Below are 14,849 nucleotides of genomic sequence, written 5' to 3' on the forward strand. Positions count from 1 at the left end.
ACACAAAGACTCCAGAACATTGCTAGCATGAAGAAATCTCTTGAGCACCGCCATAGATGGCCAGGATCTCTGTGTCAACTAGGAGAACATTTCAACCAGATAACAAAGCACTCTATACACATAAACCTATACTTAACATTTTATTGGAATAACAAAAATGTATAGTAAAAATTCAAATGAACCCCGAACATAATAGTTATAGGCTTAAAAACATTTTGATAGTCACAAAAACATTTTGGTAGTCCCATATGGTTTTCATGGTTAAATGTTGTACTCATGGTGAAGTACAGAAAATACTATTACTAATCTATACTGTCAATTGAGATTTAAAAGTCTCCAAACCATGAGTCCCCTGAGCAAATAGTTTTACTTTAGTTCTACCTTCTCCCTGTCTTTATTTTTATTGGTTTATTTATTTGTTGTTGACATCTTCACAGTCAGTGTGCCTGACACTACATGTGGGCAATGGAGGATCAGATAAGATTGTCTTAGGTCAGATAAGAATAGAGAGGCAAAGATTAAAACAGACACAGAAGGAACACCCATTCAGAGCCTGCCCTACATGTGGCTCATACATATACAGCCATCCAATTAGACAAGATGGATGAAGCAAAGAAGAGCAGGCCGACAGGAGCCGGATGTAGATCGCTCCTGAGAGACACAGCCAGAATACAGCAAACACAGAGGCGAATGCCAGCAGCAAACCACTGAACTGAGAACAGGACCCCCGTTGAAGGAATCAGAGAAAGAACTGGAAGAGCTTGAAGGGGCTCAAGACCCCAAAAGTACAACAATGCCAAGCAACCAGAGCTTCCAGGGACTAAGCCACTACCTAAAGACTATACATGGACTGACCCTGGACTCTGACCCCATAGGTAGCAATGAATATCCTAGTAAGAGCACCAGTGGAAGGGGAAGCCCTGGGTCCTGCTAAGACTGAACACCCAGTGAACTAGACTATGGGGGGAGGGTGGCAATGGGGGGAGGATGGGGAGGGGAACACTGATAAGAAAGGGGAGGGGAAGGGGGTGGGGGGAGGGGATGTTTGCCCGGAAACCGGGAAAGGGAATAACACTCGAAATGTATATAAAAAATACTCAAGTTAATAAAAAAAAAAGAAAGAAAGAAAGAGAGAGAGAGAGAGAGAGAGAGAAAGAAAGAAAGAAAGAAAGAAAGAAAGAAAGAAAGAAAGAAAGAAGCTATCAACTAGGACTCATGCCTCACAGGGTCCATGATTGAAACTGCATGGTCAGGATATAGAATCATAGTACAGTGTTTCCCATCATGGCAATGATGGTGCCTAAAGCTGTTATAAAGCAAACCTGAGCCCAATAGATGCTGGAAAGGGAGCAGATTTAGAAAGGAGGAATTGGACACGTAGCATGGCCCAGATGACGATGATGTCAGGCTGGCTCTTGTTTGGAAAAAACACTGCTAGCCAACTGCAGCCAGGGAGGGCACTCTCAGGAGTACAAAGGTCAGCTCCTGAACACAATGTAGAGAAACTTCACCCATGAGAAATCTGGACATAAAATGGAGTCAGTGTTGTCTGAATATATTTCCCATTCATATCTGAGAGCAAGTTTTGAAAAGATATCTCAGTTACAAGGAAGCAAATGAAGCTGTTTTGAATGTGTCATGTTCTGTAAGTCAGATGAAAATCAAGGAGTCCGACATAAATTCAGAACCTGTTCTATATCTCCATGAAAAACAAGGAGGGGCCAGAGACTTGGGGGATATTCTGGTATGTAGCATATTCTTGACTGTGAGAGGCAGAATAAGAGGTTTATGTAAACTTAAAGATGGGTTTTAGGACACTGATTTGTAAATATATAGATTAAGTTCTCAGTAAAGCTAGGTTAGGCACCAAGGAGGAAAGCCTCGAATGAGATTGCTGATGCAAAACTGTCTTGCAAAAGAGAAGAGTGTAATTTACTAGCATGAATTTACCTCCTGCTCCAACTCTTCCTATTATTATAGGTAATTTCTGAAGGCATTCTAACAGGTAATCAAGAATCTTCAGGTCAATAGCTTTGATGAGCTGTCTCTGAGTTTGGGGTTTGACTCCCCTGATGTCATCTGTTATGTGTCTCGCCTGTAACTTCTGCACCAACGGTCAGCACATGGGAGTCTAGAGCCTCATAAGGAGGTCTATGCGTGTTTTCAGATACCCTTCAGTGCTGAGGTCTCTGTGACATTGGGGGAACTTTCACTTAGACCAGCAAGCATTAGTTTCCTCATCTATAAAGTACAGAGGTTAATGTGTACCTCCTCCTGCTAAAATGTACTAAATATCACCAGAATGGCCAACTTGTATTTCTCTAGATTGATGCCTATACCCTAGAATGACAAACACTCTGTAAAAATCTGTTGGTTAAATAGATGTTCCATAGAGAAACTAAACAGTAAAGAAACACCACTGATCTACTTTCCTGCACTGAGATGCCTCTGGTCCACATAAAAGCCATCTTTATATGAAATATTGTTGAAAATCTATGCACTGTGGTATTCCAACTGACTGTCAAATGCTGCCAATGGGAGCCACCTGTGGGACATAGGGGTCAGGGTGGGTGATATCATACACAAGTCACAGGAGGCAGGGAACAGTGCCTTGAGTAGATTTTCTTCATTCTTAGGCTTTCAAACGTCTTCATTATTCACTGGGGAATTGTGGTCTTGAAAAAGGAGACTAAAAACCGTGGCCCGAGCCTGTGTGATCAGAGAACCCTTTGGTCATAGACTGTTACATCATACTAGGAACCTTCTTGGGAAATGTGGACCTAATCATGAATAGTAGAACAGACATAGCAAAAGATTTATTTTTATAGGGCAGTAAAATGTTTTTTTCAGGTCAGGGAAGGCTTATTCAGGGATAAGATCTGGAGTACTCATAACCCAAGGCAGCCATTGGAGAGATTTCATTCCAATGAAGCGGTTAGATGAGTGAAAACAAATGAACATAAAATAAGTATATAACAACACCTTGGGAGAATTAAACATCTCTCCACTTAACAGCTGTCACAGAGATAATCGCAGCAACTAGATTGATTGTGGAAGACGAAACTGTGAGTTTAAAAGGAAAGCAGCTGAGTTTGCTTATATCGCCTGCAAAGGGACTAGTTTCTTTTGGCAGATTGATATTGCACAAAGGCTTGAAGTTTCATTAAAGACGTATGGCTGGGTGTCGACGTGGTGTGTTACAGAACCTGTGTGTATAATCAGACAATACATTGCACTGCACTATCAGGAAATGCACTGGTATTAATGCATCCTGCATCATGTTCTCCATTAAACAGCAACTTTCCACGAAGTAGTTTGGCATTGTGCTAAGTCTGTAACAATAAAAATATCAGCAGCACATTTATTATAAAATGACAGGTGGATGAATGTCCATTGGGATTTGCTTTTCCAATTTTATAATTTTATAACATTTTAGTGTCTGTTGTAACTTTGAAAAGTAGCTGCTTTCACATCTTAATAAAGTCCTTGTATGTATAATGAAAGAATTAAAAAAATGAATGATACATGAACAACCAAACAAGAAAATGAAAATTGAAGTTACCCATGTCAAGGGGCACTCACACCTGCAGACAGTGTATTCTTCCTCCCTAGTAAACTTCCTGCCGAAAACAGGTCACGGTTAACAGCTGGAGCGACTTGGAGAGGTTTTAAATTTTTTTAAAACAATTAGTTTTATGTTCTTTTAAATAATTGCTTCATTATATTTGGTACATCTGTGCAGGGGTCTGATGATGACATTTGGTAAATTTCCAAATAGCTGGAAAACTGGGGAATACCAGTTAAGCAATCGCAAAAGCCACCTGTCAGTTTCAAAGAGGCTTTCTCAGTGTGAAAGAGAAATTCTCTCAACAAAAGAATGGATACTGTTCTCTAAAGAAATGGCTGTGTTTCAGATGAGGCTATCAGAGCCTGTGTTTCTTTTAAGAAGGTAGACTGTAGGTAGTTCAGATGATGCTAACAAAAAATGAGAGAGGGTTTAGAAGATGAGACCTGTGAGGAAAGGCATTCAACCTGGAAATATTCATTCAAGGAGACAAAGGGGAGGCATAACTGTCTACCAGAGGTGGAAATGATGCTCCAGGCAGGAGAGGGATGTACATTAGCCACAGTAGAAGAGGACAGTTTGGAGAAAAGAGCAGAACCCACTTTACTTAATATTAAGAACAATTTTTAAAAACACAACAGTTATTCAAAAGATGCAGCTGCCTGCCACGATCTAGGGCTTATAGTTAGGGAATGGAGAGAAGATTCTTAGCAATGGCTGGAAATCACTTAACTGATCTTGTGCCTAGATTATAGGTGGTAAGACGTCTCTCTGGTTGTAAATGATCATGTGATTCTCTGTTTGCTCTAACATGTTTTGATTCAGAAGCAAATGTATGTCAAGAGATTCACATATCCTTCATGTTGCATAGGAAACATTCTAGGAATAAATAAGAAAGCTAACAGAAGATAAAAGAAAGAAACAGAACATTCTCAGGACATATGTGAGTCCCTGGGTGCACCATCCCAACAAATGACTATTCCTGACTTTATATGAACCAATAAAGGCCTCCTTTGCTCTCCAATGGTGGTGGGACTTTAAAGCAGGATCACATTTATACTAAGTATGCAATCTACCACTGAACTTCACACTTGACATCCAATCTAATAACTTCCATCTTGCTACTGATTGCATTAGGTATCTTTGTTGTTGTTTATTAGTTTGTTTGAAACAACCATCTTCTTACCCGATCACTCTTAAATTTTAGAGTGGCTTTTTATTTATTTTCTTTTTAAAAGTTTTTTATTGGATATTTACATTTCAAATGTTATCCCCATTCCTGGGTTCCCCTCTGGAAATCCCCAATTCTATCCCCCACTCTCACTGCTTCGATGAGGGTGCTCCCTCTCCTACCCTCCCACTCCCACCTCACCACCCTGGCTTTCCCTTACCCTGAGAAAAACGAGCCTTCACAGGACCAAGGACCTCTCCTTCTATTGATGCCAGATAATGCCATCCTCTTCTACATATGCAGCTGGAGTCATGGGTCCCTCCATGTGTACTCTTTAGTTGGTGGTTTACGGTAAGTCCTTGGGAGCTCTGGGGGCTGTGGTGGGTTAATATTGTTGTTCTTTCTATAGGGTTGCAAACCCCTTCAGCTCCTTCAGTCCTTTTTCTAACCCCTCTATTTGGGTCCCCATGCTCAGTCCAATTGTTGGTTGTGAGTGTCCACCTCTGTATTTGCCAGGCTCTGTCAGAGTCTCTCAGGATACAGCTATAAGAGGCTTCTGTCAGCAACCACTTCTTGGCATCTGCAACAGTGTCTGGGTTTGGTATTTGTATGTGAGATGGATCCCCGGGTAGGACAGTCTCTGGGTGACCTTTCCTTCGGTCTCTGCTTCATACTTTGTCCCCATATTTGCTCTAGACAGGAACTATTCTGGGTTAAAAATTTGGAGATAAGTGGGTGGCCCCATCCTCCAACCAGGGGCCTCTATAACTGGTGATCAGTATGTAGAAGAATGCAAATTGATCCATTCTTATCTTCTTGTACAAAGCTCAAGTCCAAGTGAATCAAGGACCTCCACATAAAACCAGATACACTAAAACTGATAGAAGAGAAAGTGGGGAAGAGCTTCGAACACATGGGCACACGGGAAATTTCCTGAGCAGACACCAATGGCTCATGCTCTAAGATCAAGAAATCAACAAATAGGACCTCATAAAACTGCAAAGCTTCTGTAAAGCAAAGGACACTGTCATTAGGACAAAACGACAACCAACAGATTGGGAAAAGATCTTTACCAATCCTATGTCCCATAGAGAACTAATATCTAATATATACAAAGAACTCAAGATGTTAAACTCCAGAGAACCAAATAACCATTTTTAAAAGTTTTAGATTTAATTTTTTTATGTGTGTGAGTGTTTTACTTGCATGTATGTCTGTATACCATGTGCATGTGCTATGTGCAAGATGGTCAGGAAATGGTGTTGGGCCCTCTAGAACTATAGTTACAGATGACTGTAACTCACCAAATAGGTGCTGAGAGTCAAACTTGGATTCTGACAATTCAACATGGGACCCTGGAAGAGCAGCCCATGGCTTTAACCACTGAGTCATCTCGCTAGACTTGAGTAACTTTTTGCATACAACTAAATGCTTTAATTAAATTCTTATAGAACATAGGTGCTATAGGATATGGAGTATAAATCTGAGTGACTGGGGAACACAACTTTAAATGGAAGTTCAGTATTGAACCTTCTGAGAAAGTGGCACCTGAACAGGCAATGTGGATGTGAGGAACACCTTCGGGAAGACATCCATAGAAGGCCAGGATCTAAGGATATGAAGGACACCTTCAGAAACATATCCAGATATCCAGTTCCTAAGACAGGAGATTAATTTAGACATCTAACTGTTACAAGTATATCCTGCCCTATATTCTTTATAGCATAAAATCATATCCATTTCTTTGCAAGTGCTACATTCTGTTCTGTTTTCATTAATAATAAATGAAGTTTACACTTTTTTTTTCTTTTTTTTTCATTTAAAGAAGGAGTGAAGCATTCACATTTTGATCATCCGTCTTGAGTTTCGTTTGTTCTAGGGATCTAGGGTAATTCAAGCATTTGGGCTAATAGCCACTTATCAATGAGTGCATACCATGTATGTCTTTCTGTGATTGGGTTAGCTCACTCAGGATGATATTTTCCAGTTCCAACCATTTGCCTACGAATTTCATAAACTCGTTGTTTTTGATAGCTGAGTAATATTCCATTGTGTAGATGTACCACATTTTCTGTATCCATTCCTCTGTTGAAGGGCATCTGGGTTCTTTCCAGCTTCTGGCTATTATAAATAAGGCTGCGATGAACATAGTGGAGCACGTGTCTCTTTTATATGTTGAGGCATCTTTTGGGTATATGCCCAAGAGAGGTATAGCTGGATCCTCAGGCAGTTCAATGTCCAATTTTCTGAGGAACCTCCAGACTGATTTCCAGAATGGTTGTACCAGTCTGCAATCCCACCAACAATGGAGGAGTGGAACCCTGAAATTATTAATGTACTGATCTGCTCAGTGGTAAATTCTTAGAAATGGACCATGAATTCCCCTGAGTCAATCAAGCATGCCAACTGGCTGAGTTAGCACAGAAAGGGTTTATTCTCCAGAAACAAGCTGGCCAATATGGCATATGTAGTGATAGGCGCTGCCATTTTCTCTGATTAGACATTTGTCCTTATGCACACAGATAAGTGTAAACTTCACCCCCATCAAGGAAACTTCTCTGCACTAAATTCTGCACTAAACCCGTCTGGACCTGGGCTCTTTTTGGTTGGGAGACCTTTAATGACTGCTTCTATTTCCTTAGGAGTTATGGGGTTGTTTAACTGGTTTATCTGTTCCTGATTTAACTTCAGTACCTGGTATCTGTCTAGGAAATTGTCCATTTCCTGAAGATTTTCAAATTTTGTTGAATATAGGTTTTTATAGTAAGATCTGATGATTTTTTGAATTTCCTCTGAATCTGTAGTTATGTCTCCCTTTTCATTTCTGATTTTGTTAATTTGGACGCACTCTCTGTGTCCTCTCGTTAGTCTGGCTAAGGGTTTATCTATCTTGTTGATTTTCTCAAAGAACCAACTTTTGGTTCTGTTGATTCTTTCTATGGTCCTTTTTGTTTCTACTTGGTTGATTTCAGCTCTGAGTTTGATTATTTCCTGCCTTCTACTCCTCCTGGGTGTATTTGCTTCTTTTTGTTCTAGAGCTTTTAGGTGTGCTGTCAAGCTGCTGACATATGCTCTTTCCTGTTTCTTTCTGCAGGCACTCAGCGCTATGAGTTTTCCTCTTAGCACAGCTTTCATTGTGTCCCATAACTTTGGGTATGTTGTATCTTCATTTTCATTAAATTCTAAAAAGTTTTTAATTTCTTTCCTTATTTCTTCCTTGACCAGGTTATCATTGAGTAGAGCATTGTTCAATTTCCACGTATATGTGGGCATTCTTCCCTTATTGTTATTGAAGACCAGTTTTAGGCCGTGGTGGTCCGATAGCACGCATGGGATTATTTCTATCTTTCTGTACCTGTTGAGGCCCGTTTTTTGACCAATTATATGGTCAATTTTGGAGAAAGTACCATGAGGAGCTGAGAAGAAGGTATATCCTTTTGCTTTAGGATAGAATGTTCTATAAATATCCGTTAAGTCCATTTGGCTCATGACTTCTCTTAGTCTGTCGACATCACTGTTTAATTTCTGTTTCCATGATCTGTCCATTGATGAGAGTGGTGTGTTGAAATCTCCCACTATTATTGTGTGAGGTGCAATGTGTGTTTTGAGCTTTAGTAAGGTTTCTTTTAAGTATGTAGGTGCCCTTGTATTTGGGGCATAGATATTTAGGATTGAGAGTTCATCTTGGTGGATTTTTCCTTTGATGAATATGAAGTGTCCTTCCTTATCTTTTTTGATGACTTTTAGTTGGAAATTGATTTTATTTGATATTAGAATGGCTACTCCAGGGGGATGTTTGCCCGGAAACCGGGAAAGGGAATAACACTCGAAATGTATATAGAAATACTCAAGTTAATAAAAAAAAAAAAAAGAAAAAAAAAAAAGAATGGCTACTCCAGCTTGCTTCTTCTGACCATTTGCTTGGAAAGTTGTTTTCCAGCCTTTCACTCTGAGGTAGTGTCTGTCTTTGTCTCTGAGGTGTGTTTCCTGTAGGCAGCAGAATGCAGGGTCCTCGTTGCGTATCCAGTTTGTTAATCTATGTCTTTTTATTGGGGAGTTGAGGCCATTGATATTGAGAGATATTAAGGAATAGTGATTATTGCTTCCCTTTATATTCATATTTGGATGTGAGGTTATGTTTGTGTGCTTTCATTCTCATTGTTTTGTTGCCAAGCCGATTAGTTTCTTGCTTCTTCTAGGGTATAGCTTGCCTCCTTATGTTGGGCTTTACCATTTATTATCCTTTGTAGTGCTGGATTTGTAGAAAGATATTGTGTAAATTTGGTTTTGTCATGGAATATCTTGGTTTCTCCATCAATGTTAATTGAGAGTTTTGCTGGATACAGTAACCTGGGCTGACATTTGTGTTCTCTTAGGGTCTGTATGACATCAGTCCAGGATCTTCTGGCCTTCATAGTTTCTGGCGAGAAGTCTGGTGTGATTCTGATAGGTCTCCCTTTATATGTTACTTGACCTTTTTCCCTTACTGCTTTTAATATTCTTTCTTTATTTTGTGCGTTTGGTGTTTTGACAATTATGTGACGGGAGGTGTTTCTTTTCTGGTCCAATCTATTTGGAGTTCTGTAGGCTTCTTGTATGTCTATGGGTATCTCTTTTTTTAGGTTAGGGAAGTTTTCTTCTATGATTTTGTTGAAGATATTTACTGGTCCTTTGAGCTGGGAGTCTTCACTCTCTTCTATACCTATTATCCTTAGGTTTGATCTTCTCATTGAGTCCTGGATTTCCTGTATGTTTTGGACCAGTAGCTTTTTCCGCTTTACATTATCTTTGACAGTTGAGTCAATGATTTCTATGGAATCTTCTGCTCCTGAGATTCTCTCTTCCATCTCTTGTATTCTGTTGATGAAGCTTGTATCTACAGCTCCTTGTCTCTTCTTTTGGTTTTCTATATCCAGGGTTGTTTCCATGTGTTCTTTCTTGATTGCTTCTATTTCCATTTTTAATTCCTTCAACTGTTTGATTGTGTTTTCCTGGAATTCTTTCAGGGATTTTTGTGTCTCCTCTCTATGGGCTTCTACTTGTTTATTTATGTTTTCCTGGAATTCTTTCAGGGATTTTTGTGTCTCCTCTCTATGGGCTTCTACTTGTTTATTTATGTTTTCCTGGAATTCTTTCAGGGATTTTTGCGATTCTTTCAGGCATTTTTGCGATTCCTCTCTGTAGGCTTCTACTTGTTCTCTAAGGGAGTTCTTCATGTCTTTCTTGAAGTCCTCCAGCATCATGATCAAATATGATTTTGAAAATAGATCTTGCTTTTCTGGTGTGTTTGGATATTCCATGTTTGTTTTGATGGGAGAATTGGGCTCCGATGGTGCCATGTAGTCTTGGTTTCTGTTGCTTGGGTTCCTGCGCTTGCCTCTCGCCATCAGATTATCTCTAGTGTTACTTTGTTCTGCTATTTCTGACAGTGGCTAGACTGTCCTATAAGCCTGTGTGTCAGGAGTGCTGTAGACCTGTTTTCCTCTCTTTCAGTCAGTTATGGGGACAGAGTGTTCTGCTTTCGGGCGTGTAGTTTTTCCTGTCTACAGGTCTTCAGCTGTTCCTGTGGGCCTGTGTCTTGAGTTCACCAGGCAGCTTTCTTGCAGCAGAAAATTTGGTCTTACCTGTGGTCCTGAGGCTCAAGTTCGCTCGTGGGGTGCTGCCCACGGGCTCTCTGCAGCGGCAGCAACCAGGAAGACCTGTGCCGCCCCTTCCGGGAGCTTCAGTGCACCAGGGTTCCAGATGGTCTTTGGCTTTTTCCTCTGGCGTCCGAGATGTGTGTGCAGGGAGCAGTCTCTTCTGGTTTCCCAGGCTTGTCTGCCTCTCTGAAGGTTTAGCTCTCCCTCCCACGGGATTTGGGTGCAGAGAACTGTTTTCCGGTCTGTTTCTTTCAGGGTTCGGCGGTGTCTCAGGCAGGGGTCCTGCTGCTCTTGGGCCCTCCCCCACGGGAGCCCAGAGGCCTTATACAGTTTCCTCTTGGGCCAGGGATGTGGGCAGGGGTGAGCAGTGTTGGTGGTCTCTTCCGCTCTGCAGCCTCAGGAGTGCCCACCTGACCAGGCGGTGGGGTCTCTCTCTCACCGGGTCTGGGAGCAGAGAGCTGCTGCGGGCCGGGATCCGAGGGTGTGGGACTTCCGGTAAACACAGAACGTGCCCGGTCCTAGAGAAATTCTGCTTCCGTGTGTCCCAAGCTCACCAGGCAGCTTTCTTGCAGCACAAAATTTGGTCTTACCTGTGGTCCCGAGGCTCAGGTTCGCTCGTGGGGTGCTGCCCACGGGCTCTCTGCAGCGGCAGCAACCAGGAAGACCTGAAGTTTACACTTTTAATATCAGGACTTGGGAGGTAGAGGTAGGTAGATCCCCATGAGTTCAAGGACACTTTGGTCTACATCATGAATCCAGGGCTACAGGCTATCCAGGGCTACATAGAAAGATTTTCTGAATAAAAATGTGATGTAGAAGGAAGAGGAAGAGCAGGAGGAAGAAAATGAGAAAAAATCATTTAATATTTTTAAAACTATGCTTTAAAAGCTAAAATATAGAGCAAATTTTGTCTAAGTATATTTATCTATATATAAATTCTTATACATTATTTTTGAGATTCCATAGATTAGTAAAAGTTTTATTGACAACATGATTATCTTTGCTTTATTTCTGAAAATTGCATTTTGAAAAGTTAAATTTAAACAAAATTCTACAACTAGAGTTTAGAATATGTTCTAAACAACCACTTAGAAGAGACTAGTCTAAATAAGGTACTATCAGCCCTAGCGGAAAGAATTCTGGTACACAATTATTTTCATTGCAGCCTTGACAATTCCTTCACTATATTGGCCATAGCAATGGGCACCCAATTATGACACCTAATTATCCTAAATATATATATATATATATACATATATATATATGTGTGTGTGTGTGTGTGTATATATACACACATATATATACATATATATATGAACATTTTATTTATTACTCTCCAACTCACTCAAATGTAGGATTTAGAGGTGTCTTCCTCACATGATTGCCTCATCTTTGCAGTGTGAGCAGAGGGTGGTAATGTGAGCCTGAGAAATTGGTATATGATATCCTTGAGAGTGTGGTCTGGATCTGAACTTTCTTGGATTTCAGGTAAGTATGTGGGTGTAGCTGGGTCTGAAGAAAGGTGGAAGACATTAGTCTTCTCTTCATAGGAGGAACAATCCAGGCTTATTTTACTTAGACAAATCAACCAACCAATCAATCAACCAAACAACTGAAAAAGAAATGCAAACATCCTTGATTCCTTCTGCTGAGCATGGGCCAATTACTCTTCCCCAAACAACAGGGAAAGAAGAAATGCACATTACACAGGACATGGGGCCATTTCACATGCTCCCTTTTTGTCTACCTATGCTCACTGCATTATGTCTTTATGTCTACCTATGCTCACTGCATTCCTCCCTTACTCGTTCCCCTCCCTCTGATCTGCTTTCCTTTCTGTCTCCCATTCTTTCCTCTGGAAGCAGAGACGTTTATGAAGAGTACCCAGTACTTGATTTTGACAAAACCACCATGATGGTCCTCTCAGTTCAGCTCCCTAGGTGTGGATCTTGAGACAAGGATTGTTACGCTAGGTCATGTATCAGGGTGCTCTTCCCCAGGGGGAAAGGGACGAAGTGGGTGGTACCAGTGTAAGGAATAAGCAGGGAGGTGATCACTCCCAAGGACTGGTTATAGGCATCTGTGTGACAACCCAGGGTGACTGAGTCATTAGTTCTAGCACAAGCAGACATGAGAGGTTGGCAAGCTGCCAGGCCAAGAGATTAAAATTAAAAATTTCCCAGTATGTACAACAGCAGGGAACAGAAGATACAAGGACCTTGGATGAGGTGTAAACCTGTCTGCCATGTAGTCCACAAATGCATGGGGGCATGCTGCATGGTTGGGTTTTAGACAATATTGTCTATTTTAAAACGAGAGTAGGTTTCTGTTTGAGACATGTGAAACCAAACATCTACTAAACTTTCCTGTCCACTCTAAAGATGAAGCTGTTGCTGACCAAGGCTGAAACCACGGACAAACCCAGGGCTCTGTTGCTAAACCACAACAGGGGTTACAAGATATGTCTACAACTCTAAGCTTTTCATAATTTTTAAATAAATTTCATGAGGGTTTTGAATTTTTTTTCAGAATACCTGCGTGACTGAACATCTAAATCTGATCTGTGTATCACTGTTGAGGAATCCTGAGTATCATAAAGGGCCAACCCAGGTTTGAGAGCTGCAATCGGATACTTGAATAATCTGAGTGCAGTCTTCAACAACATCACCTGGGAACTGGTTAGACAGACAGGCCTGCCCTTGATTCTATGACCAAACCCTGTCATTTAACAACAGGTTTGTGTATACCTTAGTATTGGAGAACCATGAAGACATAAGATCTTGCTGGAATACACTGAGAGTAGCCTAAGGAAGCCTGAGAGTTTTTCATCAGTCAGCAGCAAACACTGACTAGTAAGTAAGAACTGCGGTTGGTCAAAATTTCAAGAACAGTAACAGACATAAAGCATTTTTTTTGAAGGAAGGAAGGAACTAGAGATATCAGTGTGTGTTCAAGTTAACCAACCTTTTAATTACAAACAAGTAAATAAACATAATCATTGTTCCTTGAGCAAGCTCAATAAGTAGAAGCCCTTGTGTGGAAGGCCTGTGACCTGAGTTTTGTCCCCATATTAGGATAGAATCAACTGTAGAGAGGTGTTTTCTAATCTCCGTATACTCCCAACGCCACAAGTACCAGCCCTCGTAGGCACAAAACAAATACATAAATTTAAATTAAAAATTAAAACCAATACTGGGTGTGCTTTCCTCAAAATATTCAATTGTAGAAACAACTGGGTGGCAGGAGGCCCACACTGTGAGAGGAAGCCCACACCTCACACTGACAAGGCGGTCAGGAACCAGAGACTCGGATAGTCCAGAGACCTAGGCTAGAATCAAACAGACTGAAAAAAGAGTGTGGAGCTCAATGAAATGATTTGAAATACTCATAGACTAGACTAGACTAGAGCCTAGCCAGATAATAATAATAATAATAATAATAATAATAATAATAATAATAATAATAATAATGATAATAATAATAATGATAGTGATAGTAGTAGTAGTAGTATAACAACATCATCAACAAAACCGATAGTAATAGTAATAGTAATAGTAATAGTAATAGTAATAGTAATAATGCCAGCAATAACGGCCTCACTGCTATTTCCTGCCCTTTCTGGGTCCTCTTCTGGAGAGTTAGCTGATGGATACATAAAGAAGCCATTCCACTCCTTCTACTGAAGCCTTCTAAATACCATTTTTATGGGTTATAGAGAGGAGCAAACCAAACTGAGCTTTATCTGCCAAGTAGAAAAGGAGTAAACCATTTCCATTTTATGATGATTGAGGCATCAATCTTCCTAAATTAATTTGAATTCCCTCTAACACTTGGGGAGTACCAAAACACACTTGAGAAAAATACCCCGTGTAAAACAGCCTGTAAGAGCCGCCATCTCTACTGTAAAAGCTATCTCAAGAAGTCACATACCTTTTGATCCAGCTTAGGGTTGCCAATCAAGTTGTAGTTCTGCAGTGTGTAATATTTGGCAAGATTCACTGGAACTCTGAAGGCCTGAGGGTACCCACAGATTGCATATGATTCTTTTCAAAAATGCCAACTTTATAAACATAAGATTCAAATATGTGCGAGAGCTATAAATTTTTCTGTGTTAAGTGTCATGCTGTCCCTTTGGGAGAGTCTCCTGGGCATAGATAATTATTTCTATCTGGAGAATAATGATTCAGAACATTTTTGATTCATATCTCCATTCTTCTGGCAGATCTCTGGCATGAGTCACATGTAAATGAATGAAATGTTTTCCAAAACTTTATCTAGACTCTAAAATATATGGAAGGTGGGTGAGATAGGATATTTATACTTCATTCCTTCTTATCTTATAAGGATAATATAGAAGACCTGGATGGACCAGTCTTGGTCTTCCAATGTAAAATCAGAAGTACCTTTATTCAATTGACAGTCATTGCTTGCCCTTCTATTAATTAACTCCAGTTAGGACTGGAGACATACTTAG

At 40.4% G+C, this 14,849-nt stretch overlaps 1 long non-coding RNA gene across 3 annotated transcripts in view; it reads left to right on the top strand.

The window, feature by feature from the left end:
* Window positions 1-4,630: 4,630 nt before the first annotated feature.
* Window positions 4,631-14,849, top strand: part of LOC148003306 (uncharacterized) — an 84,534-nt gene continuing 74,315 nt past the window's right edge. For 2 of the 3 annotated variants that reach the window (XR_015628971.1, XR_015628973.1), the window contains exon 1: window positions 4,960-5,087. This is a non-coding gene — a long non-coding RNA (uncharacterized LOC148003306). Of the gene's footprint in view, window positions 5,088-14,849 lie in introns of all 3 variants that reach the window. The other variant, XR_015628970.1, reaches the window with a different exon arrangement.

The sequence above is a fragment of the Rattus norvegicus genome, chromosome 9 (genome assembly GCF_021556685.1).
Source record: "Rattus norvegicus strain SHRSP/BbbUtx chromosome 9, alternate assembly SHRSP_T2T, whole genome shotgun sequence".
In the NCBI taxonomy this organism is placed as follows: Eukaryota; Metazoa; Chordata; class Mammalia; order Rodentia; family Muridae; genus Rattus; species Rattus norvegicus.